Consider the following 12,455-nt stretch of genomic DNA (forward strand, 5'->3'; position numbering starts at 1 on the left):
GATGCGTTCTCAGGGTATCACCAAATCAAGATGGCGGTGGAAAATGTGGAGTAGACAGCCTTCCTGACCCCGTGTGGGGTGTACTGCTACACCTGCATGCCCTTCGGACTGCGCAGCGCAGACGCGACCTTTCAGCGGCTGATGCACATCGCCTTAGGGCGGCAGCTCGGGAGGAACACAGAGGCCTACGTCGATGACATTGTGGTGAAGTCTCGGGAGGCGAGAACCTTAATCCAAGACCCGGAGGAGACCTTCACGAGCCTGCGCCAGGTGAACTTGTGAATTAACCCGGAGAAGTGTGTGTTCGGTGTCCCTTCCGGCAAGCTGCTGGGGTTCCTCGTGTCCCACCGAGGGATCGAGGCAAACCCAGAGAAGATCAAGGCCATCGAGGACATGAGCCCACCGCAAACCCTCAAGGAAATGCAGAAGTTGGCTGGTCGGGTGACCGCGTTGGGACGCTTCATCTCCAAGCTGGGGGAGCGCGCCTTACCCTTCTTCAAGCTGATGAAGAAGAAAGGCCCATTCGATTGGACTCCGGAGGCCGACCAAGCTTTTCAAGACCTCAAGAGATACCTGACCAGCCCCCCGGTGATGGTGGCGCCAAGGCCACTCGAGCCTCTAGTTCTCTATCTTGCCACCACCCCGTACTCCGCTAGAGCGGCGCTGGTGGCGGTTCGGGAGGAGCACCAAGCCAAGGGCACGCAGCGCCAAGCTACAGCCGAGGTGACGAAAGGTCAGGAAGGCACAGCCCGAGCCGTAGCGACATTGACTGAGAACCAAGCTCGGCAGGACGACGCCGTAGAGGTCCAGGTTGGCGATCAGGCACCGGAAGTCTTGCCGCTTCAGGAGATATCCCAGCTTTCGCAAGACACGAGTCCCACCGACGCACCAGCCCTCATCGAGCACCCGGTGTACTTCGTCAGCACGGTGCTGCGGGACGCAAGGGCACGGTACCCCATGCCTCAAAAGCTCCTTCTAGCGCTCTTGGTAGCCTCACGCAAGTTGCGGCACTACTTCCAGGGCCACCCCATCAAGGTCGTCTCATCTTACCCGCTGGAGAGAGTGCTCAGGAGCCCCAACTCTGCGGGAAGGGTCGCTGAGTGGAACATCGAGCTACAGGCATTCCAGTTGGAGTTCAGCACTACTAGGGTCATCAAGGGAGCTGCGCTTGCTGATTTCGTGGCGGAATGGACGGACGCCCCGGCGCTGGAGATAGGCGAGGACCGGTCCACCTCGCCAGGAAGTGAGGCGCCCGACGGCTGGGTCATGTATTTTGATGGTGCCTTCGCGCACCAGGGCGCGGGGGCTGTAGCAATACTCATCTCGCCCACTCAAGACAAGCTCTACTACGTTGCACAACTCTGCTTCCAGCAGGGCGAGAAGGTCTCCAACAACATCGCAGAATATGAAGGCCTGATAGCTGGCCTGACAGCCGCGACAGCCCTGGGGGTGAAGCGTCTCACCGTCAAGGGCGACTCACAGCTTCTTGTCAACTTCTCCAACAAAGTATACGAGCCGAAGGACGAGCACATGGAGGCATACCTCGCAGAAGTACGCAAGATGGAGAAGCAGTTCCTGGGATTGGAGTTACAGCACGTGCCCCGCGGCACCAATAAAGAGGCTGACAACATCGCCAAAAGGGCGTCCAAGCGACAGCCCCAAGAGCCCGGCGTCTTCGAGGAACGGCTCTTCAAGCCATCAGCAACACCGCCACTGTCAAGAATAGCTCAGCCTCAGGAGGAGCTCCCGCAACCGCCTGCCACAGGAGCCCCAGCCTGTGGCCCGACTTCAGGAGCACGCCTACTCTTGGCGCTCGAGCCCCGGAGGAGTGCTGGACCAAGGAATTCAAGGAATACCTGATGCAAGGGACGTTGCCGGAGAAGGAGGAGGATGCGGAGCACGTGGCTCGGCAGGCCACAGCATACTGCGTCCGGGACGGAGAGTTGCACAGGAAGCGACCAAATGATGTTTCGCTACGTTGCATTTCCAGAGACCAGGGGAAGGAATTGCTATCTGACATACACGGCGGGGATTGCGGGCACCACTCGTCATCACGGACCCTTGTCGGCAAGGCATTCCGCAGTGGATTTTACTGGCCCACAGCGCTCAACGACGCGACAGAGCTGGTGAAGTCTTGTGAAGCCTGCCAGTTCCACACCAAGCAGATACATCAACCAGCTCAGGGCCTCCAGACCATACCACTCACGTGGCCGTTCGCAGTCTGGGGGCTGGACATCTTGGGCCCCTTCCCTCAGGCGCCAGGGGGCTACCGCTACCTCTACGTCGCCATCGAGAAGTTCACCAAGTCGGCGGAAGTGGAAGCCGTTCGCACCATCCCGGCTGGTTCTGCGGTCAAGTTCATCAAGGGCACCGTGAGCCGTTTCGGAGTCCCCAACCGCATCATCACCGATAATGGTTCGCAGTTCACCAGTAACCTCTTCAAAACATACTGTGCTAACCTTGGAATGCAGATCTGCTACGCTTCGGTGGCGCACCCCAGGAGCAATGGCCAGGCCGAACGCGCCAACGCAGAGGTCCTGAGGGGCCTCAAGGCCAGGACCTTCAAGAAGAAGCTCGAGGCCTGCGGCAGGGGCTGGTACGACGAGCTCCAGTCCGTGTTGTGGTCCATCCGCACCACTGCCACCAAGCTGACGGGCGAGACCCCGTTCTTCCTCGTCTACGGGGCTGAAGCGGTCCTCCCTCACGAAGTCAAGCATCGCTCCGCACGGGTCCTGGCGTTTGATGAAACGCAGCAGGACGCCATGCGGGGGATGGACATCGTGCTGGGGGAGGAACGCCGCCGTGAAGCCGCACTAAGGGCGGCAAGGTACCAGCAGGCGCTACGGCGATACCACTGCCGCAACATCCGCTCCAGGACGCCCGAGATGGGTGACCTCGTCCTGAGGCGGGTCCTCTCCAGGGAAGGGCTGCATAAGCTTTCACCCATGTGGGAGGGCCTGTTTAAGGTCATCCATATCTCCAGGCCTGGCGCCATGCGCCTGGAGACACAGGACGGGGTGCCCATCCAGAACGCCTGGAACATCCAGCACCTCCGGAAGTTCGACCCATGAAGCAAGGCCCAGTGCCTGTGAAGAAAGGCCCAGTGCCTGTGAAGAAGGCCCGGTGCCTGTGAAGAATCGCCGCCCGTGACACTCTCACGTAATAATGAGTGGAGATGTACATGCCCCGGTGTCTCCTGAGAGCCGCCCTCGGGCCTCGGGGGCTCCCTCCCACGCCTAGTGGCAGCACTTAGCTCCACGCTGGTGAGAAGACTTGAAAACTAGACTAGGTGCCGGACGCGGCTTTTCATTTGCTTTTCGTAGTTGGCTCATTTTCTTTTAATCGAAGTTGCTCCCAGTGTTCCTCGCTGATTTGGTTCCATCACCGTTTGCTGCTGTTCCCGACTTTAGTTCACCTGTGTTCTCTCTCTCGCATACCTCGCGAGGGGGCTAGGCAGCCCCCCTCGCGAGCGTTTTTCTCTTCTGAGTTGCCCTTCTCTCTGCCTTCGGTCTGTTTTCTCTCGAGGCACCCTCGTTTGAGCCCACAAGCTTGTGCACCTCTCCTAATCCGTGCCCGTCGGGTACCGCGATATGAAGCGCTGGGTCAAGGCTCGGGTGGACGATAAGTCTCCTAGCGAGCTTCCTAACGAATTTTCTGCAGTTCCTGAGCAACTGCTAAGCCAAGACGAGCACAAGGAAACACGTGCTTCGCGAAGAGGAGGCAGCCCCGAACACGCCAGACTAAGTTATCTCTGCACCAAACAAACAACACAGCACAGAAAAAACAAGCATAGCGTAAAGATCAAGAAACTACGGTTCGATACATGCCCTTCTGGGCCCATACTGGTTTCATTTTTGATGCAGGAAAGAAAATAAGAGTAAAATAAAAGCAGGGTTGCAGCGATCCGCAGGGGCAGACCCCTGGCGGCGTCCCAAGCTTAGCCGGATCCCTCCTCGCGCTTCACGGAGGTGCGATGACGAGACGACCCGCTACCACCTTCGAAGTGAGCTCGGCGGCATAGTGGCTGGTCGTAGCCGCCGCTGCTGGAGCTTTCGCCGAGAGAAGAGCCCCCGTAACTGGACGAGGCGTGGTCGGCGGGCTCGCCCTTGTCACGGCCGTTGCCGAGACCGAGCACCTCCTCGCTGTCGGTCGTCTCGGGGCAGCACCCGGTGCGGCGACCATCTTCCCCAAACACCCTCACGTAGAGGGTCACATCACCGTCGTACTTAAAGTGGAGGGTGCACCGCCTGCCAAGGCCGCGTGTGCGAGTGAATGTCTGCCAACCGTGGGCCAGGGCTATGTTGCCCGCGGCGGAGACCTCGACCACGACCCAGGAGGCCCTGCTGCAGCAGCCGTCCGCCTGCAGCCAGAGCCCGCTTGGACCAGAGGCCGGCAGCTCGTCGATGAAGAAGCGCGGAAGCTGAAGCCAGCTGCCGGCCGGATCCTCCGACTAGACAACGAACTCCGGCAGCACCTCCGCCGAGTGGAAGTGCGGCCGGGGAGGCCGCACAACCACGTCACGTCTCCCCTCATCGATGGGGCTGCCGCGACCGGAGCGACCCCCGCCACGCACAGTGGTGCCACCCCAGGAGCGGGGGGGGGGGGGCGGGAGTCGCGGTGTGCTTGCGGGGACGACCACGTCCCCTCTTGGGCGCCGGGGAGTCGGGCCCCTCGCGAGGGGCCTTTCCTTTCTCTACGGCGGAGAACCTCTTCGACGGCGCCATTGGAGCCGGCGATGGAGCAGAGAAGAAGAAGCGAGTGGAATGGGAAGAGATGGGCAACGGGGGCTCCGCCCCCTCCCTCATTTATAGCAGGAGAAGGCCAACCAGCGCCCCCCATGATCACAGGTAATGATGGTTTTCCTTGCATGTCGCAGGGACTTGTCAAGTTGAGCAGTTGCCGAGGCAGCATGGAGCGGAGACGCCCATGTCTAGTCAACCGCCACGCGTCGATCGAGGCCGCAGGCTTTTGGAGCCTGCGGCGCTCCGCACTTGACCTTTGGCTTCGCCTCGAAGCCAAGCCCGAGCGCGCCTTGGGCCCGGGGGTTACTATCGGCGTCCTGGGAATGGGGGTCCCCAGACTTGCATGCCTGAGGCCCGCGGCGTGGCTCTGCTAGCGGGCCTGTATGGCCCATCTTCATCAACAAGGCATTCAAGACCCTCACGAGGGGCCAAGCCTCGCGAGGCGGACGACGCAAGACTTCCTCAGGAGCGGCCTCGCCAGGCAGGCTCACGAGGGCGGAGAGATCAAGGCAAGGAAAACCTCGTGAGGCTCTCGTGATGTGAGCCATGACGATCGAGACCAGGCGGGTGCTAGCGCGCGCAGCGTCCTTGTTTCCTCTTTGGTGCTAAGGAGGCAGGCGCAGGCACGGAGTACCGAAGCATCAAGCAAAGGTTTCCATAACGGTGCAACGAGACCAGGACCCGAAGGACGGCGAGACGGAGGTCACCATGGAGCCCAAGCGGCGTCACCACCAGAGCCTTTTGCAGGCGAAGACCGCTTTTGTCAGGATAAGTTGTACTAGCTGTCCCCTTTCAAATTGACCGTTGTTGGCTCCCTTCCCGCTCAATATTTGGGGAGAGGACCAGGGCCTATATAAGTAGAACTAGCCACCACAGTAGAGGGCAAGTGAACCTAATCTAGAGCTTGCCCTTAGCCACACACCAAGCACATGAACACCTCAACCTCAGGAGGCTGTTCTTCCACTTGTACTGTTCTTCATTAGCCCAAGAGGCAATCCACCACCACCACACTGGAGTAGGGTATTACACCACGACGGTGGCCCGAACTAGTATAAATCTTGTGCCTTTGTGTCGCGACTTTATCGAGTTCGTCCGCGAGATCTTAGAGAGCTAGGGCGTAGATCGGTAGGGAGGAAATCTTTGTGCGCACCCCGGTATTCGAACCTTAAGGGTTTTGCAGAAACCCATGATCCGACAACTTTATTATACACTTTTATATTATTTTTTGGACTAACCTATTAACCCAAGGCCTAGTGCAAATTGCTGTTCTTTTTTCCTATTTCAGTGCTTCGCAGAAAAGGAATATCAAACAGAGTCCAAACGGAATGAAACCTTCGGGAGCGTGATTTTTGGAACAAACGTGATCCAGAGGACTTGGAGTGGACGTCAAGAAACGAACGACGAGGCCATGAGGCAGGGCGCGCGCCCACTCCCCTGGGAGCGCCCTCCACCCTCGTGCCTCCACCGACATACTTCTTCCTCCTATATATACCTACGTACCTCGAAACAATCAAGGAGCACCATGAAAAACCTAATTCCATCGCCGCAACCTTCTGTACCCGTGAGATCCCATCTTGGGGCCTTTTCCGGCGATCCGCCGGAGGGGGAATTGATCACAGAGGGCCTCTACATCAACACCATAGCCTCTCCGATGATGTGTGAGTAGTTTACCACAGACCTTCGGGTCCATAGTTATTAGCTAGATGGCTTCTTCTCTCTCTTTGGATCTGAATACAAAGTTCTCCTCGACCTTCTTGGAGATCTATTCGATGTAACTCTTTTTGCGGTGTGTTTGTCGAGATCCGATGAATTGTGGGTTTATGATCAAGATTATCTATGAACAATATTTGAATCTTCTCTGAATTCTTTTATGTATGATTGGTTACCTTTGCAAGTCTCTTTGAATTATCAGTTTGGTTTGGCCTACTAGATTGATCTTTCTTGCCATGGGAGAAGTGCTTAGCTTTGGGTTCAATCTTGCGTTGCTCGATCCCAGTGACAGAAAGGGAAACGACACGTATTGTATTGTTGCCATTGAGGATAAAAAGATGGGGTTTATATCATATTGCTTGAGTTACTCTATTCTTATGAACTTAATACTCTAGATGCATGATGGATAGCGGTCGATGTGTGGAGTAATAGTAGTAGATGCAGGCAGGAGTCGGTCTACTTGTGTAACACCCACGATGCGGCTATATCTCTCACGTGTCGGGGCACGACTTAGAGGCATAACCGCATAGTGGTTTTGTCGCAAGAAGGGTCATCTTCACACAATCCCATGTAATGAACAAGAATGGGATAAAGAGTTGGCTTACAATCGCCACTTCACACAATACATAAATATCATTCATACATCATCCAAAATACAATCATATAGACCGAGTACGGTCAAAATCCAAATGAAAATAAGACAACCCCAAATGCTAGATCCCCGATCGTCCCAACTGGGCTCCACTACTGATCATCAGGAAAAGACACATAATAACGACCACGTTCCTCGTCGAACTCCCACTTGAGATCGACGCCATCGTCTGCACTGGCATCGTCGGCACCTGCAACTATTGTTGGAAGTATCTGTGAGTCACGGGGACTCAGCAATCTCACACCCGCGAGATCAAGACTATTTAAGCTTATAGGACAAGAGGTGCAAAGAGGTGGAGCTGCAGCGGCAAAACATATATGGTGGCTAACTTGCGCAAATGAGAGCGAGAAGAGAAGCAAAGGAACGGACGTCATCTAGCAATGACCAAGAAGAGGTCCTGAACACCTACTTACGTCAAACATAACACAGACCGTGTTCACTTCCCGGATTCCGCCGAGAAGAGACCATCACGGCTACACACGCACTTGGTGTATTTTAATTGGGTCAAGTGACAAGTTATCTAAAACCGGACATTAACAAATTCCCATCTGCCTCATAACCGCGGGCACGGCTTTCGAAAGATATTACCCTGCAGGGGTGTCCCAACTTAGCCCATCATAAGCTCTCACGGTCAACGAAGGATAAACCTTCTCCCGGAAAGACCCGATCAGTCTCGGAATCCCGGTTTACAAGACATCTCGACAATGGTAAAACAAGACCAGCAAAGCCGCCCGAATGTGCCGACAAATCCCGATAGGAGCTGCACATATCTCGTTCTCAGGGCACACCGGATGAAACATCCTACGAGTAAAACCAGACCTCGAGTTTCCAGGAGGGGGCCCCGCAGTCTGCTCAGTTCGGACCAACACTCGAAGGAGCACTGGCCCGGGGGGGGGTTAAAATAAGATGACCCTCGGGCTCGCGAAAACCCGGGGGAAAAGGCTTAGGCGGCAAATAGTAAAACCAAAGTTGGGCCATGCTGGAGGAGTTTTATTCAAGGCGAACTGTCAAGGGGGTCCCATAAATCACCCGACCGTGTAAGGAACGCGAACTCAAGGAACATAATCCCGGTATAACAGTACTAGGGCGGCAAGAGTGGAACAAATCACCAGGCATAAGGCCGAGCCTTCCACCCTTTACCAAAATATATAGATGCATTAATAAAATAAGAGATATTGTGATATCCCATCATATCCATGTTCCGACATGGAACAAACTTCAACTTCACCTGCAACTAGCAACGCTATAAGAGGGGCTGAGCAAAAGCGGTAACATAGCCAAACAACGGTTTGCTAGGAAAGGATGGTTAGGGCTGACATGGCTGAAATAGGAGGCATGATATAGCAAGTGATAGGTAGCGGAGCATGGCAATAGAGCGAAACAACTAGCATAGCAAAGATAGAAGTGATTTCGAGGGGTGGTCATCTTGCCTGCAAGGTTCTCAGAGTTGTCGAAAGCTTGATCCTCGTAAGCGTACTCGACAGGTTCCTCGTTCACGAACTCGTCTCCGGCTCTACCCAAGACAAGAACACAAACAAACGGAAACACAATCAACAACGAGGAATGCGCAAGCAACATGATGCAAAACATGTATGATATGCAAGATATGATATGCGATGCCTATGCGTGCTCCGGAAGGAAAATGATGAACATGGCAGTAACTTGGTAAACCAAGCATGCCACTGGAAAGATGAGATGATTTCGGTCGAAATCGATATAAAGATCACCGGAATCGGATGCACGGTTTGCAAATGGCAAGCAAAACAAGAATGACACTAATCTGCGATAAACAGCAAGATAGCACTTAAAATACAACAAGTAACAATACTACAGCATCCCAACATAGCAACAAAGCACATGGCAGTAATCTACAGGCGATGCTTGACAAAAGATGAACACTGAGCTACTGCTAGTTCACAACATATCAAGCTCAAACAAGCATGGCAAAAGTGCAAAAGATTACAGGTTCACAGACTTAGTGAAAAACTGGGCATGGCAGAAATCATCATCAGGTAGCAATGTTTAGAGCACAAAATCAACATGCTACAGGAACTTAACATAGCAAGACAAGGCATGGTAGTGTTCTACTAAGTGCACATGACAAAAGTCCCTTACTGACCATAAGCCAAAAAGGATCAGAAGAAATGATAGCAAGCATGTAAACATAGCAAGTTTCGTTATCAGGTTTCAGACTTAGCAGAAAACAGAGCATGGCAGAAATATTAATATGTAGGCCTCTTTGTGAGCTTGATGCACTCACTAGAGAGCAATGCATGAAAAACCAAGCATACCTACAGCAAGATGGCATGTTTATGAAGCTATCCATGGCAAGAACAAATGCATAGCATGTGTGGATCAACTAAAATAAGCTTGGCAAAAATGCATATCATGTTAAGAATCTGCCAAAAATATTTTATAGCAAACGTAGAGCATGATTGAGTCATGCTATGCTGCTCTAAAATTGCAAACAATTACAGGAATGGATCAATTACAACTATAGCTACAAAACATCCTTACTGAACATCTCCAAAATATGCATGGATCTCTCTCTAGCATCAAGTTTACATGGCAACAAAATTACAGCAGACAAGGACTTAGAGAATTCACTAAGTCCCTGAAATCAGAAATATTACGGGGCCTACTTTGCATGCTTGTGCTAGTCACCACAAATACCAAAAAAATACATGGACTATATCACTGGAAAGATGGCATGGCATACTTCAAAACATATGTAGAGCTCATGCTCAAAAGATGCACAGATTAAATGATACAAAAATGACAAATCTCCAAGTTCTGATAAGAACCAGAGATTAACAGCAACTAGCCCTCTTCCAACGAAGATTTGGGCATCAAGATAACCTCTAATGAAAATAGTGCAATTGAACAAAACGAAGAGCATCACGAGACGAACAATTTGACATATTATACGCGCGAATCGGAGCTACATGCACAAAGTTATAGCATCTCGAATAGGAGCACTTAATGTAAAATAAAATGACTTAGAGGATTTTTGAGAACGGGAAAAGTCAACGCACGATTTCTCTGGATCGGATCTGGCCGGAGGTTGCTCGCCGTGGCCGGAGCTAGGAGAGGAGGGGGCGACGGTCTCGGGCGTCGGCGGAGGAGGAGGGGACCCGGGGCGGCGGGTCCGGCGGCGGGGCCCGGAGGGGAGGCGGCGGCGCCGGAGGTGGCGACGGGCGGCGGCCGGCGACGAGCTCGCCCGGCGCGGCGGCGAGGAGGCCCGGCGGCGCGCGGGTCCATCGGCGGGTGCGAGGCGGCGCGCGCGCGGGCGCGGAGGAGTGGCGGCGGGCTCGGGCGGGCCCGCGGCGGGCTCGCGGGCCGGCGTGGAGGGAGAGGCCGGCGGGACACGTGGCAACAGCGGATTCGCCGGGGCGCGGCGGCGGACGTGTCCGGCGCGGGCGGACGCGTCCGGCGCGGCGCGGAGGGAGAGGGTTAGGGTTCGTCTGAGATTTCGTTTTTCGGGATGTCCACTCATTTATAGGTAGAGGGAGCTAGGAGACTCCAAATGAGGTGCGGTTTTCGCCCACACGATCGTGATCGAACGACCTAGAGCATGGAAGAGAGTTTGGTGGGCTTTGGGCTGGTTTTGGAGGGGGTTTTTGCTGGACACTCAAATGGACTTTGCGGATGCCCGGTTAACCGTTGGAGTACCAAACGACCTCCGAATGGAACGAAACTTGACCGGTAGACTCCGGGTGGTATAATAAGACCACTTGACAAGCCTCGGTCCGTTCCGAGAAAGTTTGACACACGCACACGAAAGAAAACTAGAGGGGTACACCGGGGGAGATAGGAGCGCCGGATTGGAAAACGGACAACGGGGAAAATGCTCGGATGCATGAGACGAACACGTATGCGAATGCAATGCACATGATGACATGATATAAAAAATGCATGACATGACCAAAATACAAAACGAAAACCAAAACCCGACAACGGAGGGAAAAACATATCACATAGCCGGAAATGGCAAGAGTCGGAGTTACAAATATGGCAAGTTACATGCGGGGTGTTACAACTTGTCACAGACGTGATGCCTATATACATGATCATGCCTAGATATTCTCATAATTATGCACTTTTCTATCAATTGCTCAACAGTAATTTGTTCACCCACTGTAATACTTATGCTATCTTGAGAGAAGCCACTAGTGAAACCTATGGCCCCCGGGGCTGTTTTCCATCATATTAATCTTCCGTCATCTAGCTATTTTTGTCGTCGTTTATTTTGCAATCTTTACTTTTAATCTTTATCATAAAAATACCAAAAATATTATCTTATCATTTCTATCAGATCTCACTTTTGCAAGTGGCTGTGAAGGGATTGACAACCCCTTTATCGTGTTGGTTGCAAGGTTCTTATTTGTTTGTGTAGGTACGAGGGACTTGCGTGTGGCCTCCTACTGGATTGATACCTTGGTTCTCAAAAACTGAGGGAAATACTTACGCTACTTTGCTGCATCACCCTTTCCTCTTCAAGGGAAAATCAACGCATGCTCAAGAGGTAGCAAGTAGGATTTCTGGCGCCGTTGCCGGGGAGTCTACGCACAAGTCAAGACATACCAAGTACCCATCACAAACTCTTATCCCTCGCATTACATTATTTGCCATTTTCCTCTTGTTTTCCTCTCCCCCACTTCACCCTTGCCGTTTTTATTCACGCTCTTTTTCCGTTCGCCTCTTTTTCGCTTGCTTCTTGTTTGCTTGTGTGTTGGATCGTTTGCTTGTCACAATGGCTCAAGATAGTACTAAATTGTGTGACTTTGCCAATACCAACAACAATGATTTTCTCAGCACTCCGATTGCTCCTCTTACCGATGCTGAATCTTGTGAAATTAATGCTTCTTTGCTGAATCTTGTCATGAAAGATCAATTCTCCGACCTTCCTAGTGAAGATGCTGTTACCCATCTAAATAGCTTTGTTGATTTGTGTGATATGCAAAAGAAGAAATATGTGGATAACGATATTGTTAAATTGAAGTTATTTCCTTTTTCGCTTAGAGATCGTGCTAAAACTTGGTTTTCGTCTTTGCCTAAAAATAGTATTGATTCATGGAATAAGTGCAAAGATGCTTTTATCTCTAAGTATTTTCGTCCCGCTAAGATCATCTCTCTTAGAAACGATATTATGAATTTTAAGCAACTTGATCATGAACATGTTGCACAAGCTTGGGAGAGGATGAAATTAATGATACACAATTGCCCTACACATGGTTTGAACTTATGGATGATTATACAAAAAATTTATGCCGGATTGAAATTTGCTTCTAGAAATCTTTTAGATTCGGCCGCGGGAGGCACTTTTATGGAAATCACTTTAGGAGAAGCTA

This window comes from Aegilops tauschii, chromosome 3 (assembly GCF_002575655.3).
Source record: "Aegilops tauschii subsp. strangulata cultivar AL8/78 chromosome 3, Aet v6.0, whole genome shotgun sequence".
NCBI lineage: Eukaryota > Viridiplantae > Streptophyta > Magnoliopsida > Poales > Poaceae > Aegilops > Aegilops tauschii.